Consider the following 12248-nt stretch of genomic DNA (forward strand, 5'->3'; position numbering starts at 1 on the left):
AAAACAACACAAACTTATTCTCTTATTTGTAGAGGCCATTAGTCCCAAATCAGTTTTACTAGCTAAAGTCAGGGTGTTAGCAGGACTGGTTTTTTCTGGAGGCTCTGGTGGGGAATTCATTTCCTTGCCATTTGTAGCTTCGGGAGGCCAGCTGCTACATTTCTTGGCTCCTGACTCCTTCCTTACATCACTCCAACATCTCTGATCTTCACATCTTCTTACTTCTTCCTCCTTTGACCTTCTTGCCTCCCTCTAATATGAGGACACTAGTGGTTACATTTAGGGCCCACCCAGACAATCAGGATAATTTCCCCAGTTTAAGACCCTCATTGGGTTTCCCTGGTGGCGCAGTGGTTGAGAGTCCGCCTGCCGATGCAGGGGACACGGGTTCATGCCCTGATCCGGGAAGATCCCACATGCCGCAGAGCGGCTGGGCCCGTGAGCCATGGCCGCTGAGCCTGCACGTCTGGAGCCTGTGCTCCGCAATGGGAGAGGCCACAACAGTGAGAGGCCCGCGTACCGCAAAAAAAAATTAAAAAAAATAAGACCCTTATCACATCTGCCTTTTGCAATATAAGATAACATTCACTCTAGAGATTAGGATGTGGACATCCTTGGGGGGCCATTACTCAGCCTACCACAGTGCTCCTACACACTTTGTCTCTCTTTCCACATCTTCGAGCTGAATGCAGAGAATGATAAAGCCCAAAGAGATGAGAGAACCACACAATAGAAGGAGGATGGGTTGCTGAATGACTGGGTAGACAGAGTTTCCCTGCGGATCACACTGGATGAACTGTGAAATAAGGGAGAAAAATCTTTTATTGTGTTAAATTACTGTGGTTGTCGGTCCCAGTGCTTCCACCCTCCCTGGGTCCACACTTTTGCTGTGGCCCTTTGTACTTCCTGGCCCCTTGATATTGGGCTTGACCACGGGACTTGTTTTGGCCCATAACATGTGAGTGGAAGTGACCTGACAGTGTGCCTAGGCTTTTAGACGTTGCTTGTGCTTCCACTTGCACTCATTTGTCTCTGCCACTGCCGTGAGCTCATCCAGATCAGCCAAACTCCAGTTGACCCGCAAATCTGTGTTCATAATGAATAATTGTTGTTTTAAGGCAATAGATTTTAGAGTGGTTTACTACATAGCAATGACTAACTAATGTAATCACAGAGATTTTAATTTGTTTATTACAGAAGTTAGACTAAAACAGGGGCTGGGTGAGAGAGCGAGAAGAATAGAATGCTGTGGCCAGAAAGTGGGGAGTTAGAATCTATTGTTCCAGTTGGGTAGCAGTTCCTGGGGTGTGACCATGGAAGGGAGTGGCTAAAACTAAATGGAGGCAAAGGTCACTGGAGACGCAGATCAAAGATAATGACAGTACTCAAGTTGGAGGGGAAGGCTCCAAGCCAAGTGCATAAGCCACCACTGAGTAAGGGGACCTCGTCTTGAGACTGGAAAGCTAAACACCAGGTAATTCTGGGAAAAAGAAAATTTGGAATTGCTAGAATGACCCTGTGAATAGTAACTGGGAGTGGGAGACCTCCTCCTAACTCCTTTTGTATGGAAACAAAGGTAGGTGAGGTAGTAACTGGGAGGTGAGATCTTGGAAAGATAAGCTGTCCTTTATCACAATCGTCTGATTCAGTCCCCCAGCAGAAGGAGAAAGGCAACAGGGATGGGAAGGCTTCATTAAACTGTATGTGTTGTGAGATTATATTAACGCTTCTGCTGAGTGGACAAAAGAACTGTGGCACTGGCTGGGTACCTCAATAAGGCCCAAATTAAATGCAAGTGCAAAAGTGTCTTCCACTAGCACATTTATATGATAACTGCTTTTGTATCAACTGGCTCGTTATTTCATAAATTTTATTTTATTTTTAAAATATTTATTTAAAAAATAAATATTTCTTTTGGCTGTACTGGGTCTTAGTTGCGGCATGCGGAATCTTCATTGTGGCATGCAGGATCTTTTAGTTGCGGCAAGCGGACTTCTTAGTGGTGGCACGCATGGGATCTAGTTCCCCGACCAGGGATCGAACCCGGGCCCCCTGCATTGGTAGCGCGGAGTCTTACCCACTGGACCACCAGGGAAGTTCCTGTTTCATAAATTTTAAGCGAACAAGAAATAGTATGAGAGTATTCTGCATGTCCTTTGTAGAAATTAAGTTTGCTGATAAGACAATCTTAGGATAAATGGGCCTGCTGTTTGGGTGCTCCTAAAAAAGATCTGGAAGTACTCAAAAACTTACTTCTTTCTGCAGCTCTAAGGACACCCTAAAGATACCAAGTTCATTTTCCAGTAAAGTTGCCCAAAGCTGCCCTCAGAAACAGACTACAGCTTCCTGTCCCCAATACAGGTGACATTGCATGGCACATTTCTAAATCCAAGTAGTTTACATGGTATGGTAGACAGAATAATGGCCCCCAAACAGATCTGTGTTCTAATCCCTGGAACCTGTGTGTATGTTACTACATGGCAAAGGGGAATTAAGTTTGCTAATCAGTTGACCTTGAGATGGGAAGATTATTCTGGGTTATATTGGGTGGGCCCAATATAATCACAAGTGTCCTTATAAGTGGGAGAGAGAGGCAGAAGAGGGGAACCAGAGAGATGGCAGTCTGAGAAAGACTTGGCCCAACAGTGCTGTCTTTGAAGACAGAAGAAGTGGACCATGACCCAAGGAATGTGTCCAGTTTCTAGAAGCTGGAAAAGGCAAGGAAACAGATTCTCCCCTAGATCCTCCAGAAGGAAAGCAACCCTACTGACACCTAAAGTTTAGTCCCATGAGACTCTTTTTCATTTCTGACCTTCAAAACTTTAAGATAATAAATTTGTGTTGTTTTAAACCACTAAGATTTGTGGTGATTTGGTACAGCAACAATAGGAAACTAATATACATGGCATTCCTCAATTCTGTGAGCTATTCCAGGATTTTTCCAACAAGTTCTCCTTTTTTTTTTTTTTTTTTTTTTTGCGGTACGCGGGCCTCTCACTGCTGTGGCCTCTCCCGGTGTGGAGCACAGGCTCCGGACACGCAGGCTCAGTGGCCATGGCTCACGGGCCCAGCCACTCTGCGGCATGTGGGATCTTCCCGGACCGGGGCACGAACCCGTGTCCCCTGCACCGGCAGGCGGACTCTCAACCACTGAGCCACAAGGGAAGCCCCCAACAAGTTCTCCTTTTTACTTAAGCTGGTTTGAGTTGCGTTTCAGTTCCCTGAAACCCAGTGTACAAAGATACCTCATGATAAAACTGTTCTTCTCACTAGGGACAGAAAATAGATCTCCAGAAATAAAATACATACATTAAACCTGAAAGAATCATGACCAGATTGCTTCCGCATGATGACTGGATATGAAAAATAGAAAGCATTTTAAGAAGTGTAATAAATTAGCATTTGAGGAGTAAATTTATTTCACTGAATGGAAATGTAAATTAAGAAGCCACATGCTATAATTTCTTTCTGATTTCTTCCTTGATCCATGAGTTACTTAGAAGGGTGTTGCTTGGTTTCCAAATATTTGGGCATTTTTCAAATTAATTTTTGTTACTGACTTCTTTTTTCTAAGACTCCATTTGTCTAGTAGTCTCTCTCTCTTTCGCCCTTACTAGCTTTTAAAAAATATATATATTTAGGGCTTCCCTGGTGGCGCAGTGGTTGAAAGTCCGCCTACCGATGCAGGGGACATGGGTTCGTGCCCCGGTCCGGGAAGATCCCACTTGCCACAGAGCGGCTGGGCCTGTGAGCCATGGCCGCTGAGCCTGCACGTCCGGAGCCTGTGCTCTGCAACGGGAGAGGCCACAACAGTGAGAGGCCCACGTACAGCAAAAAAAAAAAATATATATATATATATATATATATATATTTAGTTAGTTAGTTAGTTAGTTAGTTGCATGGGGTCTTAGTTGCAGCAGGTGGGCTCCTTAGTTGCAGCACACAGCTTCCTTAGTTGTGGCATGTGAACCTTGAGTTGCAGCATGCATGTGGGATCTAGTTCCCTGATCAGGGATCGAACCTGGACCCCCTGTATTGGGAGTGCAGAGTCTTATCCACTGTGCCACCAGGGAAGTCCTGTCATTGACTTCTAATTTCATTTTATTTGGTCATAAAACATACTTTGTATTATTGAATTTTTAAAATATATTGAGACCTGTTTTATGACCCAGAATATTGTCTATTTTGATAAATATTCTGTGTGTCCTTAAGTAAGAATGTGCATTCTGCTTTGGCTAGGTAGAGTACTCTGTAAGTGTCAATTAGGTTACATTTGTTAATAGTTTGTTCAAGTCTTCCATAGCCTTCCTGACTTTTTTCCTACTTGTTTTAGCAATTATTGAGAGAGATGTTGAAGACTCTGACTATAATTGTGGAATTTGTCTATATCTCATTACAATTCTATCCATTTTTGTTTCATGTATTTTGAAACTCTGTTACTAAGTGCATAAACAGTTAAGATTATCCTTTGAGGAACTGGTCTCTTTTCCATTATGAAATGAACCTTTTTATACTTGTTAATATTCTTTGCTCTACAATCTACTTTGCCTGATATTGATGTAGCCCCTGCAGCTTTCCTTTGACTAGTGTTAGCTTGGTATATATTTTTCCATTATTTTAACTTACTTGTGTCTTTATATTTGAAGTGGGTTTTATTGTAGGCAGCATGTAGTTGGGTCTTGCTTTGTACCCAATCTGATAATCTCTTCCTTTTCATTAAGTTGTTTAGGCCATTTATATATAATGTTAACTATTGATATGGGATATGGCTGTATTTAAATCAATCATCTTGCTATTTGTTTTCTTTTTTTAAAAGAATTTTATTTATTTTGGTTGTGTTGGGTCTTCGTTGGTGTGGACAGGCTTTCTCTAGTTATGGCGAGTGGGGGTTACTCTTTGTTGTGGTGCGCGGGCTTCTCATCGCGGTGGCTTCTCTTGTTGCAGAGCATGGGCCCTAGGCACACGGGCTTCAGTACTTGCAGCATGTGGGCTCAGGGGTTGTGTCACGTGGGCTCTGGGGCTCACGGGCTTCAGTAGTTGTGGCACATGGGCTCAGCAGCTGTGGCTCGTGGGCTGTAGAGTGCAGGCTCAGTAGTTGTGGTACACGGGTTTAGTTGCTCCGTGACATCTGGTATCTTCCTGGACCAGGGATTGAACCCATGTACCCTGCATTGGCAGGCAGATTCTTAACTACTGCACCATCAGGGAAGTCTGCTATTTGTTTTCTCTTTGTCCTATCTGTTCCCTTTTTCCTTTTCCCTCTTTTTCTGCCTCCTTTAGATCAATTCACTATTTTTATGATTCCATCTTATCCCCTTTATTGACTTATTAGCTATTAGTCTTTGCTTTGTTTTTGTTAAGATTGCTTTAGTGTTTATAATATACATCTTTAACATCAGTCTGACTTGAAGCTATATTATACCATTTCACATTTAGTGTAAGAACCTTACAGCAGGGACTCCCTTAGTGGTTCAGTGGTTAAGAATCCGTCTGCCAATGCAGGGAACATGGGTTTGAGTCCTGGTCCAGGAAGACCCCACATGCTGTGGAGCACCTAAACCCCTGTGCCACAATTACTGAGCCTGCACTCTAGAGCCTGCGAGCCACAACTACTGAGTCTGCGTGCCACAACTACTGAAGTCCGCACACCTAGAGCCCATGCTCTGCAACAAGAGAAACCACTGCAATGAGAAGTCTGCACACCGCAACGAAGAGTAGCCTCCACTCACTGCAGCTAGAGAAAGCCCGTGCAGCAATGAAGACCCAACGCAACCAAAAATAAAATAAATTAAATAAATAAATTTATTTTTAAAAAAGGAGTTCTTGGTATATTTCAGATAACAGTCCTTTATCAGATATGTCTTTTGCAAATATTTTCTCCCAGTCTATGGCTTGTTTTTATCATTTTCTTGACAGTATCTTTCAAAGAGCAGAAAAGTTTAATTTTAATGAAGTCCAGTTTACCAGTTTTTTCTTTCATGGATCAGGCCTTTGGTGTTGTATCTAAAAAGTCATCAGCAAACCCAAGGTCATTTGGATTTTCTTCTATGTTATCCTTTATAAGTTTTATAGTTTTGCATTCTACATTTAGGTCTATGATCCATTTTGAGTTTTTGTGTGTGTGTGTGAGAAGGGTGTAAGGTCTGTGTCTAGATTAACTTTTTTGCATGTGGATGTCTAGTTGTTCCAGCACCATTTGTTGAAAACTCAAATGCTTTTAAATGATATTTATATGTGTACAATATAAATGTCAGCTCCATGGATATTCCCAAGCCCTTTGAAATTCAGATAACATTTGGTTCAAATACCCAATCCCAGTGTCTCTGAGGATACTCTGGGGCTTAGTCTCCTCTTGGTGTCCTCTGGTTGAGGTCTTCCTTCCAGCAACATTACAGCCCTTCCACTCAGTGTTTCTTCTTGCTTTTCCCCACCTTGTCCCTGGAGACTGCCCCAATCTCTTCTCCCTGAAGCATCGCTCATCCACACTATATGTAAGCATATATTATCAAAGGAAGAGAGCCATGGAGGAGATGATGTTCTAGGGCCGAATGACCTAAACAGGATTTTAACATTTCTGAACTTAAAAATCCCTGGTCCATTCTTTCTTACGGAGAAATCACCCTGTACCTGTTCCATCCACGTTGTGCTGGGTCCCTCTTGGGGTCACTGCTGGCCCATATGACATCTTCGTGCACACTTAGAAAAAGGCAGCCCTTCTTCTGAAGGCTTTGCAATATGCAGCTTGACAGCAGAAAGTGGGTCAGATTTCAGCCTCAGCTTCCCCCTCATCTTGCTTTAGCCCCCATCATTCCCTAACCTACTGGTCCTCAATCCCCCAGATTTTCATTCATTTCTTATAGAGCAGTTTAGCTCTTTCTTTACTGGCTCCAGGCCATCCAAGTTATTCCCAAAGGTCTCATCTTCATAATTAATTTTAAAATGTGCTCTTCAACTTAAATAATTATAACTCTGAAAGGAACACTGGGGTGTTGAAAATTTTTTCCCTCACTACATGCACATCATGATGATGGTGATAGTGATGGTGATGATGAAGATAATGACAACAGCCCTTAAGTAAATATGCTTAAGTTATTACATGAGGAGAAAAATGGTCTTTTGCAGGAAAATCAAAGGTCCTTTCTTTGACATGTAAGAGATTGTATATTATACCCATGTTTAGCACAGGATAGAAACCAGAGTCTCTAAAGTGCTTTAAGCTCTCAAAATTAAAAATGCTGAACTCTGCAGATGCATTCTGTAAATGTATAAGTATGGCAGAAAGCCAGAAAGTTCCTGGAAGACAACAGGATGTCAGCCCAGCTTTATGAAGCATATGTATTGTCATCACATTCTTTGTTTTTTCTATATTTTCAAGTTGCCATAGTTTTCTCTTTTTTAAAATAATGCATTACTGTCTTTTTAAAAAATTTATTTGTTTATTTATTTGTTTTTTGGCTGCGTTGGGTCTTCATTGCTGCGCACGGGCTTTCTCTAGTTGCAGAGAGCAGGGACTACTCTTTGTTGTGGTGCACGGGCTTCTCATTGTGGTGGCTTCTCTTGTGTGGACCATAGGCTCTAGGCGCACGGGCTTCAGTAGTTGTGACGTGCGGGCTTCAGTAGTTTTGGCCCACGGTCTTAGTTACTCCGCGGCATGTGGGATCTTCCTGGACGAGGGCTCGAACCTGTGTCCCCTGTACTGGCAGGCAGATTTTTAACCACTGTGCCACCAGGGAAGCCCTGTATCATATTCTTTAACAGACCAGGAGGAAGCAGAGGCATGGGCCACATCTTTGACATAATGTATTTCCGCAATTCTAAGGTACACCAACAGCATTTGGGAGAAACCAAAAAGACAGTGCATTAAATGTTCACGCTAGCAATAGACTACATCCATCCTGATTTCGGAACTTTAAAGTGAGAACAATAAAACTGTATCTTAGAAGTAAGTATTGTACTTTCTGTTTAGGTCTTCTACAGCACATTATTCTATATCCTGAAGAAAAAGTTATTTCAATAATAGTGTTGCTAAATACATGCAAAATTGGCTTTCAAATAGAAACGATAGAATCAGTACATTCAAAACTAGGCATAAGGTTAATTGAATAGTCTTTTTCTGGACTCAAACTATGGAATATAAAGATTTGGTAAGGCTATGAATAGTAGAGACCAACTTCTCTAAGCCTAGTTTTCTCATCTACAAAACGGGTAAATTAAAGTACCACCATCATAAGATTGGTGTGAAGACTGAATGAAATAATACATGTAAAGTGCTTAGCATAGTGCCTGGAACACAATACTGTCTCCTGCTCTGAAGAAATTCAGAAGGAACTGCAAAGAGGGGGCTGGGGGATTACTTATTCCTGGTACTATTCAATCCAATCCAACAAATATTTCATGACCACCTACTGTATGCTAAGAATTGGGCTGAGAAGTGCATTAGGAAGAAATAAAGAAGAGTGTTGTGCCCATCTTGTCTTAGGAAGATGAGAAATATTGGGTACAATTAATTCTATTAACTGAACTTTGTATTTAAATATTGACTGCTATACTTATCAAATATTATTAAACTTTAGGTATTAAGCACATTATGTTGCTCTAAATATACATAATTAATTTAATGTATACTGCTTTATATACATGACTTCGGGATAATTTTGTATTTGTCAGTAATACTAACCAAAGAATATTTTATTTTTAAGTGGTACTCACCCTTGCTTCCGCAAGAAAATTAAAGTAAATGAGCCAATTGGAGTAGAGCTCTCACCTCTAATTACTGGGCCTTAGGAGTGAATGAATGAAAAACTACCCCTCAGTTCTGAAATAGCAAACTTGGAGATGTACTAGGACATGGCAGGTCCTTGTTCCTGACGATAAGGGTGAATGGCCTTGAAGGACGTTTGAAGATTAGATGTTATCCTAGGTGTGTGTACTAGTCAGTTTCCAAGACGGCCCCCAGTGATCCTTGCCTCTGATAACAGCTGCCCCAGTCAAAATGTGATTGCTTTCTCATGGAAGACCCCAAGCAAGAATTTCCTGGCCAAGTCCCTTCCAAATTCCTGACCCATACGTGATTGCAGTTGTTTGAGGCCACTACATTTTAGGATAATTTATTACTGATACAGTACATATTGAGGTAAGGTTAAGTCATTGAAGGTTACTAAATAGAGAAGTAAATGGTCAGACTTGCATCTTAGAAATAATTCTGCCTGAGAGGTGGAAGTTGGATGAAGGAGGTGGATGCTGGGAAACTAAAGGCAGGACACTAGTGAGGGAGCGATCATACCATCCAAGGATGAGGTGGTAGGGACTGAAACTGCATGGCAATCAAGCTGGAGGTTAGAGAAACAGATTGTTAACCAAAACTTCAGAAGCGGAGACCTGACTGAAATAAAAAGTGTTTATTTGTGGTTTGTTAGGACTGCAACCGGGGAGACACAGATTCTAGAAGCACTTGAATTGTGTTTGGCTGTACAACAAAGTGCGGGAGGCTTATAAAGGCAAAAACTGCAAGGTTACAGTCAGTTAAATGAGTTTTTATCGAGAATTGTAATTTGGAGCTGGCAAGAAGTAAGGGTGCTTATTAAGTAAGGATTGGATGGGGTCTGAGATCGTTGCACAGTTCTAAGGGGAGACCCTGAGACCATAACGTTGCAGCTGGCAGGTGTTGCTCTGAAGACAGCTGGTGGTGTCCTTGGGTCTGCTATAATTCAGTAAAGTTCAGGTTCTCAGTGGTGCACAGACTGTCTGAGACCAGATCCTCAGTCGCTCCCCAACTCCATTTTTGTATGCCTGAACTGCGATTACTCCATTATAATTTCTACCTGTCATCAGGATCAAGCAGTGTTTATAAAAGATAGAACTGCCTCCATTAAGTGACTGATCGCCTGTGGCAGGAAAGGTAGAGACTAAAATGGTTTCTGTGTTGTTTCTTGTCTTCTAGAATCTTGCCATATTTATAGACTCCCCAGCTTTGACTACTTGCTGAAGAAAGAGTCAGTCTCATGCTACTTCTCCATCTCAGCTCAGAAATCTCCCTTTGAAGGTCTCACTCTTTTATCCAAGATGAATGTATTTACCTAGTTGCACTTCATGGATTTATAATAAGTACTAGTTATAAATATCTTCCCATAACTTGGGGGGTATGTGGGTGTTTTCCTTAAACTAAGTGTTCTTTAAAATATTTTGTTCTTCAAGATTTTTCTCACATCAGTGGTTTTCTATTTATTTGAAGAAACCCTAAAAATGTAGTCTGCATTTCATATGTTCTTTTAAGCTACTTAAACAATATTTTTAAGACATCAGTGATGTAATCTGGTTTTAAGAGCCAGTTGACTTACTTTAAATTAAAACTTAAACATATGCCCATTAAGAAATTAGCCAAGAAAAAACAGTAACATTCATCTCCTAAGGTTTTGTTTTTTAAGAAAGGTTTTCTTTTTAACTTTGCAGAAATCTTTTGGGAATAACTAGTTTTTACTTTGAAGAAACATTTATCGGAAGTTTAGCAATGCTTTCTATTTTAACTCAGGCTCTCCCCTTGGAACCAATGCATGCCTCTGGACCCGTTATGGCTTTGACTCTAAGCAAGGCTCTCCTGGGGACTTCCCTGGTGGTCCAGTGGGTAAGACTCTGCACTCCCAATGCAGGAGGCCTGGGTTCGATCCCTGGTCAGGGAACTAGATCCCGCATGCATGCTACAACTAAGAGTTTGCATGCCCCAACTAAGAAGCCTGTGTGTTGCAACTATGAGCCTGTATGTCACAACTAAAAGATCCCGCATGCCACAACTAAAGATCCCAAGTGCCACAACTAAGAGCCGGTGTAACCAAAATAAATAAATAAATAAATAAATATTAAAACTAAACTAAACTAAACAAGGCTCTCCTTCTTTGCTCAGGCAGTACTGTGAGGGATTTCCCAGCTACCTGTGTGAACCTAAGAAACTATAACTCTTCCCTTTAAAAATCCCTGTGTTTGGGGCTTCCTTGGTGGCTCAATGGTTAAGAATCCACCTGCCAATGTAGGGGACACAGATTTGAGCCCTGGTCTGGGAAGATCCCACATGCCGCGGAGCAACTAAGCCCATGCACCACAACTACTGAGCCTGCGCTCTAGAGCCCATGAGCCACAACTACTGAGCCTGTGTGCCAGAACTACTGAGCCCTCGTGCTACAACTACTGAAGCCCACGAGCCTAGAGCCTGTGCTCCGCAACAAGAGAAGCCACCCTGGTGAGAAGCCCACACACCACAACGAAGAGTAGCCCCGTTCATTGCAACTAGAGAGAAAGCCCACGCACAGCAATGAAGACCCAACACAGCCAAAAATAAATAAATAAAAATAAAATAAAATAAAAATCCCTGTGTTTGAGCTCATAAAACTGAATAAAAACAAACAAACAAAGAAAACAAACAACCCAATTGAAAAATGTGCAGAAGACTAAATAGACATTTCTCAAAGAAGACATACAGATGGCCAACAGGCACATGAAAAGATGCTCAACATCACTAATTATTAGAGAAATGCAAATCAAAAGTACAATAAGGTACCACCTCACGCTGGTCAGAATGGCCATCATTAAAAAGTCTACAGATAAGAAATGCTGGAGAGGGTGTGGAGAAAATGGAACTTTCCTACACTGTTGACAGGAATGAAAATTGGCGCAGCCAGTGTGGAAAACAGTATGGAGGTTCCTCAAAAAACTAAAAATAGAGTTGCCATATAATCCAGCAATCCTACCCATGGGCATATAATTCAAAAAGATACATGCACCCCTATCTTCATAGCAACACTATTCAGAATAGCCAAGACATGGAAACAACTTAAATGTCCATTGACAGATGAATGGATAAAGAAGATGTGGTACATATATACAATGAAATACTACTCAGCCATAAAAAAATAATGAAATAATGCCATTTGCAGCAACATGGATGGAACTAGAGACTATCATACTAAGTGAAGTTAAGTCGGAAAGAAAAAGACAAATATCATGTGATATCACTTATATGTGGAATTTAAAATATGACACAAAAGCACTTATCTACAAAACAGAAAAAGATTCACAGACATAGAGAACAGACTTGTGGTTCCCAAGGGGGAGGGGGGTGGGGGAGGGATGGAGTGGGAGTTTGGGGTGAGCAGATGCACACTACTATATATAGAATGGATAAACAACAAGGTCCTACTGTATAGCACAGGGAACTATATACAGTATCCTGTGTTAAACCATAATGGAAAAGGATGTGA

This window comes from Hyperoodon ampullatus (genome assembly GCF_949752795.1).
Source record: "Hyperoodon ampullatus genome assembly, chromosome: 3".
NCBI classification, from domain to species: domain Eukaryota; kingdom Metazoa; phylum Chordata; class Mammalia; order Artiodactyla; family Ziphiidae; genus Hyperoodon; species Hyperoodon ampullatus.